The sequence below is a fragment of the Pinus tabuliformis genome, chromosome J, assembly GCF_031772625.1.
Source record: "Pinus tabuliformis cultivar Carrire ecotype Pingquan chromosome J, CPIR1, whole genome shotgun sequence".
In the NCBI taxonomy this organism is placed as follows: Eukaryota; Viridiplantae; Streptophyta; class Pinopsida; order Pinales; family Pinaceae; genus Pinus; species Pinus tabuliformis.
Window position 1 is genome coordinate 1,198,840,985 of NC_142295.1, and position 9,089 is coordinate 1,198,850,073.

Consider the following 9,089-nt stretch of genomic DNA (forward strand, 5'->3'; position numbering starts at 1 on the left):
TGGGAAAGGGCTCAGATCTGCTCAATTTCTTCCTCCAAATGGCTGCACCTTCCCTTCAGATTTTCTATTTCTTCTTTTTGCTTCTCCAACTTCTTTCTCTTCGACCTGCTGTCAGCTTCATAATCGTCTTTTAGCTCGTTAAAGTGCTTGACAAATCTGTTAATCATGATTGTGTGAGCTTTGCACATAGTGCACTCCCTGTTGAAGATCCTGTCGATTGGATTAGCTGCTGGCTCCTGAGCATTCGGCTGATCTGGTTGATTCGCCATGTTGCTGAACAGAATGAGGGGGTCTGAAGAATGAGAAGACAGGTGAAGATCTGGAAGAAGGGAGATCGTGGGAGGGGAGGCGATAATACAGAGCAGGTGGCTCAGCAATATGAGGACCGAAGAGCGCAGGGGGTTGAGGTGAATGGGTAGCAGTGGATTGCGGGGAGCTCTGCAGTGATCAAGAGACAAAATGTCAGCAGTAAATAAAACAACAGAACGAAAACCAGTGGTTACCAAGAGCAAGAGGCGGAGGTCTGGATCCCGATGAGAGCTGGGAGATTCAGAACGATGCCATCGCTTGGTGAGAACGCATAGGGGATTCCTTGCTGGTCCGCGAGCTGTGAAGTCCCTGTGGTCTAAGCTGCAATATATAGAAGGAGAGAGGCTCCTCAGAAGGTTAAGCCCGTGCTGAGGGGATCTGATCTTGGGAGGATTGAGATCCTCTGAAATGATTCTGCTGCTGTCAAGAAGCGTGCGAAAGGGATGGGCTCGATCGCTCAGCCAGAGAATGACTGCGCTGAACAGAGGGTAATTCATGATGAGATCGAGCTTAGTGATATGCGCCAGATCCTGGAGGCGGTTTTGTCTTCTTTGGTACCATTTTGTGCAGACGAGAAGATTTGGGGAGAGGAGGGGAGATTTTGGGAGGAGTCTGATGTGATGAAAATTGTGCCTGAGGTGACTATTGTTCTGTGATGAGGAGATGGTGAAGGACTGATTAGGGTATAACCTTTTCATAAACTTCATCATTCTCTCTTACATGTCCCGCCTATCTGCTTGTGGCTTGGTTAGCTTGTTCATCCGCCTCCGAGTTGTTTCCTCTTAGTACATGCTTGAATGTGACTCCGCTTAATGTCCTGATGTTTTCCATTATCCTGCTTTTGATGTTGTTCAGGGCCATCTGCTTGAAGTCTTTCCCTGAGGTCATGGCCGCTATAATAATTGCGGAATCGCCCATAATAAGAAGGTTCTGGAGGCCTAGTTTCCTAGAGATATAAGTCCCCAGAAGGAGGCTATAAGCCTCTGCCTTATTATTTGACATTGTGCCTAAACCCAATTCATATGTCACTATGGTTTTTCCTTGGGGATCTCTGATGATTCCACCCGCTCCCGCTTGGCCCGGATTATTTTTTGATGCCCCATCAAAATGGAGGGCGGGTCTCCTTTGTTTTTGAATCCAATTTCTGACTTCTTCCTTTGTCCCTCTCAGCTTCCAATCCAAGTTGCCTTTTCCTGTGTTTATACTTTTTCTTATTTTTGTTTCATACTTGAATTTGCTCACCCACTCTTTTATTCTTGCATCTGTCAATTCCGAGTCTATCTGGGTTATACCATTTGCTTCAATAGTCTCAGAAATTAGTGCAATCGCTTTTGCCAGGGTGCCAGAAATGCTTGGTTTCTTGTTGTTGAATATGCACTTGTTCCGGGCGATCCATATCTGCCAGCATAGATTTGGAGGTATACTATTCCACGACCTTGTGGCGAGGGTCTTACCTTTTTTGTTTTGGGGAAGACTTTTCTCCCAGTTTTTCTGAAGAAGAGTAATCTGGTTGGGAAGATCACCTGTGGTTATAGGACTGGTGAGGAGTTTCCAACAAGCTCTTGCGAAAGGGCACTCTATAAAGAGATGGTTGCTGCTTTCCTCCGCAGCCCTGCACATGCAACAGATTGAGGGGCCTTGAATGCCCTTCTTCCTGAGATTCTCCGCAGTGAGAATTTTGCCATGGAGAAGGGTCCAATTGAACAGTTTTACCTTTGGCAGACATTCAGTTCTCCAAGCAGCTTTGTGAAGGGGCCAGTTATTAATTGCTGAGGCATTCTGAAGTGTTTTATAGCCTTCTTTGACCGTGTAGCTGCCTCCATTGGGATCCCATACAAATTTGTCCTCAGTCATTTTATGAGTGGGAGCTGAGCCTATGAGAGAAGTCTTAAGATCTGCCCAGAGATTTGTGAGATCGATGGGAAGAGTGATAGACCTCCAACCTATCCAACAGTTATGTTCCCAAAGGGAGATATCATAAAGAGTCTTGAAGTTTGCCTCTGTCATCCACCGTTGTAGGGGCCTGTATTTAGGAAGCGTTTCCCTAGCCTTCGATCCCATTATTCTGTCCTCCCAAATGCTGATGTCTCTGCCATTGCCCGGAACTCTGGAGATACAGGATTTGAATTGGGGGAGAGTTTTTTTGATAAGCTTCCAGATGGGTGTACACTGCCTGTCTATGATGGTTTCTGAGAGGATATTACTGTTGACCCCGTTCAGATATTTCTTCTTGATGACTTCTGTCCACCAGGCTCCTCTCTCATTGAGAATTCTCCATATCAATTTGTAGCCCATAGCCATGTTTGCTAGTCTTGGGATTCTGATTCCGAGCCCGCCCTTCTCTAAGGGAAGAATGACCTTGTCCCACTTTACCAAGCTGAACTTTTTTGTATCTTGCTTTCCTCCCTGCCACAAAAAACTTCTGATTATCAGCTCCATGTGCTTGTGGGTGCTGGCCGGGGCGAGAGTAATGGCAAATTGATATATTGGAAGAGCTGAAAGGATGGCTTTGATGAGGATTGTTCTGCCCGCTAAGTTAAGCCAATACACTCCCCAGCTCTGAAGTTTCCCTCTCAGTTTTTCGATTAGCTTGACCCAAATCTCAGTTTTAATTGATTCCTTTGCTAATGGTAGCCCCAACTACATAAAGTGAGTCCAGTTCCTTTGAGCAGGGATTTCCATGATTAAGGAGATTCTCTGGATTATGTGTCTGGGGACATTCCAAGTGTAGATCATGCATTTGTTGTTGTTGAGCTTGCCTCCAGAGGCTTGGAGGAAAAGATCCAAAATTTTCTTGAATCTCCGGGCCATGAGGCTTGAGGCACCTCCAATTAGCAATGTGTCATCGGCGAAAAGGGAGTGATTAATCCCCTTAATTCCTCGAACTATTTCTACCCTTGTTATTTCCTTTGACTTTCGCATATTCTCCAGCTGCAAGCTTAGAGTTTCAGCCATGAGGATGTAGAGGAAGGGGGATAGCGGGCATCCTTGCCTCAAGCCTCTTGAGCTTTTGAAAGCTTTGCTAGGCCTGCCATTAATGAGAGGAGCTGTCCAGTTGTCGGATATGCATTCCATAACCCTGCTGATGAAGAACTCAGAGATACCAAATTTCTTTAGTACTGCCTGGAGGAATGAGTGGTTAACCCGGTCAAAGGCATTTGCCATATCGAGCTTGATGATCATGCCCCTTTCCTTTCTAGATATGCTACTTTGTATAGCCTCCTGGATAAGAATGACATTATCCGTAATTTGTCTCCTAGGGACGAAGCCTCCTTGGTTCTCGGAGATGAGGGAAGGGAGCAGTTTTTTTAGCCTGTTTGCTAAGATCTTAGTGATGATTTTGTAGGAGACATTGCACAGGGATATAGGGCGGAATCTATCAAAAGTTTGAGGATTGGGGTCTTTGGGAATAAGGGCTAGATGGGAGGATTTTATGTTGCTGCCCATTTTGCATTTTGTGAAGAAGTTTTTTGTCATTCTGATGTAGTCCTTCTTAATAATATCCCAGTGGGTTCTGTAAAAGGCCACTGTAAAACCATCAGGGCCCGGAGCCTTGTCCGAGGCCATGCTGTGAATTGACCATTCTATTTCCTCCGTCGTGATCTCCTTGTCCAGATCAGTATTTTGGGCTTCTGAGATCTTGTTCTCCATTATGTTGAGGAATTCCGGATTTTCCATGTAGTGCGGATCTGCTGTTAGGAGAGCTTGGAAATGTTGGGTCGCTGCTTCCCTAATTTCCATTTGTTCTTTTAATTCTCTTCCCTCCACTGTTATTCTTTCAATGTTGTTCCCTGCTCGCCTTAGTTTGAGGTTGTTGTGGAAAAAGGAGGTATTTCGATCTCCTGATTTGAGCCAAAGGCATCTTGACTTTTGCCTTTGCTCTTCTTCCTCCCTTCTATTCTGTTTGTACAGCTCCTTATACAGTTCATTTTCTTTAACTTGATCCTCTTCCGTGTCTTGTCTACTTTCCTTTTCTTGGTTCCACTGTGCTAGTTTTGTTTGGAGATCAATTTTTTTTTTACCTTCTTCTTTTGCCTGGTCTCTTGCCCATTGCTTGATGGCGATCCGGAGGAGCTTGAGCTTGGTTTCCCAGATGTAATGCGGGGAGCCTGAGATTTCTGTTGCCCAATGATCTTTTATCAAGGTTCTGAAATCATCACTGTTGTCCCAGGCTCTGTTGTACTTGAAAGGGAGTGGACCCATATTCTTCCCTTTGTCCAGTTTCAGAGCCACTGGTTTGTGGTCTGATATATAGCCTTGAATAATTGAGCTTTGAATGCTTGGGAAATTGGCAACTATTCTCTCTTGTACCATAATTCGGTCCAGCCTCTCTTTTATGTTATTCTTGCCTGTTCTCTTATTTGACCATGTGAAACGCCCATTTTGCGGTGGTATGTCCACCAGATTGTGAACTTGAATGATTTCTTCTAGAGCATCTCTTGAGGAGTCTGCGAAGAAGTTCCCTCCCATCTTCTCTTCAGCATTCCTTATTAGGTTCAAATCGCCTCCCAAGAAGATGTTTCTTCCTTGGGCAGCCATAAGGTCTGAAGTGATTGATTCCCAACAAGAGGCTTTTTCTCTGAAGTGGGGGGGTGCGTATACATTATAAATTGTGTATTCTTCTGTCGAAGCTATATTTTGCATATCTGATCTTATCCACCATCTGTTTTGCCTGTGATTTTTAAGTTTCCATTTGTTTTTGTCCCAAATTGTCCCTATGCCTCCTGAGGCACCTGCTGCACTTGATGTTATTCCTTCATACATTCTGCTTCTTTTCATGCCATTTTGAAATTCCTGTTCAGTGATTTTGGTCTCCTGGAGTAGGAGAATGTCTGGATGTTCTGATTTAAGGAGGTCTCGGACTGCATTTGCTTTGAGGGAGGAGCCCATCCCCCTACAATTCCAAGAGACCAAAATCATCATTTACCTTGTTTGTTGTGAACCCCGCTTTTTTCTTTCATCTTCTCTCCGCTTCCTTTGGTCTTGTCTAGATATGTATCCATTGGTTGTTGGGTCCCTGTGGCCATTTCTTTTGCAGCGTTCTCATCCCTTATCTCTTTGTTTGATTTCCTTCTGACTTTTCTGGGGGGATCGGTGGAGGTGCTATTTTCCTTTGACTTGTTCCTTGTTAGAATTCTTTCTACTGTTGGGGGAGGAGAGGTTGGGGGAGGAGAGGCAGGTGTTGCCTTGGGATCTCTCGGGGAAGGAGGAGGGGATGGGGGTTCTTCTGCAGACAGAGTTTCGAAAGGGTTGGAGGATGAAGGAAAGGAAGGACCAGATCCAGAGGGTTGGAAGGGGGAGGTGGGGGTTTCTGAAGGGGTCTTTGTGAAAGTTCCTTGAGGGGGGTTTGATTTTTTCTTCTTGACTATTTCCCATGCTTCTTCCAGAGCTTCAACATTGCTATCAGATACATTTGATTTAGATTTGCTAGATCTATTGGCAAAATGCCCATATTCATGACATACCTTGCACTTGAAAGGCAGCTACTCGTAGTCCACTTGCTGTATGTGCGTCCATTGGTCGACTTTAAGTTTGATTGCTTCCAGCAGTCCTTTTCCCAAATCAACTTCTACACATATCCGAGCACAGGCGTGCATGTTCTCCTTTGGTTCCGATCTGTCAATATATTTCCCCACGGCGTTTCCTATGGCTTTCACTGATTCATCTCCCCAGCAGTGGAGCGGCAGGTGTGGAAGGCGAACCCAAACAGGGACAGCGTTGGGAACATCCATCTCTGGGTCAAAATCGGGGGTCCATCTGTTCAGGTAGAGGCCTCTGGTATCCATAAAGTAGGGGCCATTTCTGAAGATGAGATTTCGGTCTTCCATTGATTCAAAGAGAAATGTGAAAAATCCTCTCCCACAGAACCTTATTGCTATCTTTCCTTGGACCATCGAGTTCCAGTTCCTCTCAACCCAGCATTGGACAGTGCGGGGGGAAGGCCATAAACCCGTAAACTGGCCTACCAGGCCACGATCTGCCAAGGCAACAGCGGCTCTCCTCGGGAGGGCGGGAGGGAGCGAGACTTCCGGGATTTCATCCAGTTTTTTGATGAACCTTGAGGCTGTAGGTCGGATTTTTTCCGAAGTATTCTCTGGAATGAGCGAAGCAAAAGACTTTTCCAGATCTTCCTGATCCTGATAGGAAGGATCCATTGCAGGCATGGATGCTGCACCGCCGGCGCTCCAACAGAAGCCCCGTGAAGGGAGCAGGAGGCCCAGAGAAGGGCAGGAGGCCCCGCGCGATGAGGAGGGCTGGAAAGGGAGGGCGCAGCCTAGCAGCAGCTCTGCCAGGCGCATGCACGCAAAGAGATCAGACCAGAGAGGCAGCGAGGCACCAGCAGAAGCCCCGCGAAAAAAAGAGGGAGGGCAGGAGGCCTAGAGAAAAGAGAGAGCAGGAGGCCCCGGGCGAGAAGGAGAACAGGCAAGGGAGGGCGCAGCCTAGCAGCAGCGCTGCCAGGCTCAGGCTCGCAGAGTCAGGTCAGTAGGCTGCCATGCGCGGGATCGCCAGAGCTCCATCTTCCGTTCGCCTAATATTAATTTAATTATTTTAAATTAAAAATATTTTTTAATTTAAAAACTGGGGTGACAGAGGTGGATGTAAATGTGTAGAACTTTGAGTGGATTCCATTTGGAGCGGGAAGGATAGGATGCCCCGGACAACAACTGGGAATGCTTGTTGTAGAGTTTCGGATGGCGCAGTTGCTGCACTGTTTCAACTGGAGGCTCCCAGAGAAGATGAATGGGCAGGAGGAGTTGGATATGAGTGAGAGGTTTAATGGACTGAAACTGCCCCGGGCGCATGAACTCGTGGCTGTTCCAACTCCTCGACTTTTCGTACTCCGATTTTATATTGACGTTACCACCTATGTTTTCCTTCATTTCCATAAAATAGGTGAGACAGACAGACAGACATTCTATAGCATGTTTATCGTGTTTATATAACGTTAATATGGTGCTGAAATAATAGACCTTTCGAAGCCGATATTTTACATATGATCGCGAAGCACTGTGACGTGTATATTTTGATTATCCTAATATATATGGGGATAAGAATGTAGCTTGATTAATATTCTTTTATTGATTTTCAATTTTTAATTGTGGTAGATGATATTATTTGGTTTATGATTATACTTACGGATTAATATATTGGTAGTGATTTACTGTTTTTGAAGTTTTACTCGTTTGTAACTCATATTATTTTGGTTATGTTTGTATTTATTTATTAATATACTAAGAGTGAAACTACTTAAAACTGAAAGTCGAGGTAAATTGGGTAAATTGGTATTACATAACCGATGCAATCTGGTACTCCCTACTAGACATGGGAGAAGCTGCACCCAAGACGGTATTTCTGGAAGGTTATAAAGAATTCTGGCAACAAGTAGCCACAAGCATTGTGATGAGCTTATCAGAAGTTCTGGATCGTTTAATTCTTGACAACCACAGTATCAAGGTTTTAGACAATGATTTTCTACTGCCTGTAAATGTGTGTGTTTCAGACGAGAAACTACTCAAGTTTCTAAACTTGGTGGGACTGTTCCTTCGAACCAAGCAAGTTTATTAGATGATTCCTACATCAATAAGTCTTGCTGCTGCAGCAATGGAGTTCGCAACAGTATTGAGGGACTGGCTTTATGGCAAGGTAACCCTACTCTTTTGCTTCATAATGAATGTGATTTGTGATCGACTGCCTCGGTCAATGAGGAGGCAAGTGTACTCTTTGGGGAACTGGGTGGAAAACTTGAAGCCCAACAATGATATTGAATTAAGGGTAGTGAGGGGCCCTGTATGCGGAGTCATCGATGGAGGTGCCAAAGTGTACCAAGAAGGTGCAACTTTGGTGCCTTGGTTACACCAAGAATATAGCGAAACCCAAAAGACCTTCAACTGTGGAGACATAAACCCCGAGTTCCCCTTTCCCATTGACATTGAGTGCTACTTTGATGCAGTGAAAGGCAAATGCCACTTAAGGGCCAGGACGGTTGCACTCGCTGATGTGGATTGTGATAGGGATGAGTTTATGAAGATTGTCACATTCAGTTCTTGGATGGCCAAGAATCGTTCTAGCTCATTGAGATCTTGTAGCTCTACAATAAGGTGCGGGTGCCTATGCGCGGGTTCAGAGAGTCTGCGCTTTGCTATGCAAAAAATGGATTTCCATCTGTTTACGAACTGAACTTAGAAAATGCGCTAGTTTATTGAACCCAGATTACCAATTTACCCAATTTATTGAAACTGCTTAAAACTGTTTGTATATATGCTATTTTATTATATATACACACAGTTAAAAAAATATTTTTAATTTAAAACAATTAAATTAATAATACATGAAGATTTTGGGCAATTTTGAGAATCGCCCCACCACCCCGCGATTCTCAAAATCGCCCCCATGGCTCTAATATTCATAAAATATCCACATGTTCTAATTATTCACCTAATGGAATTTGTTGAACGTTATCAACCCAAAGTACTAGTAATCGTCAATGTTTTAATCATTCACAAAATTAAATTTGTGGGGTTATGCTTTTGAAATACATGAAGATTTTGAAACATCAGAGCCATCGGGGCGATTCTGAGAATTTCCCGCCACCCCACGATTCTCAGAATCCCCACAGCGTCATTATAGTCACAACTACTATATATTGTTTCAGTTAATTGTTATCATTTAATTACAAACTAATGACCATGATCATCTGCTTATATTGCAGGAGGTGCACATGGGTATGGGAATTTGTATAGTATTGTTTACAACTCCCTCTTGCAAATCTCTGATCTCAT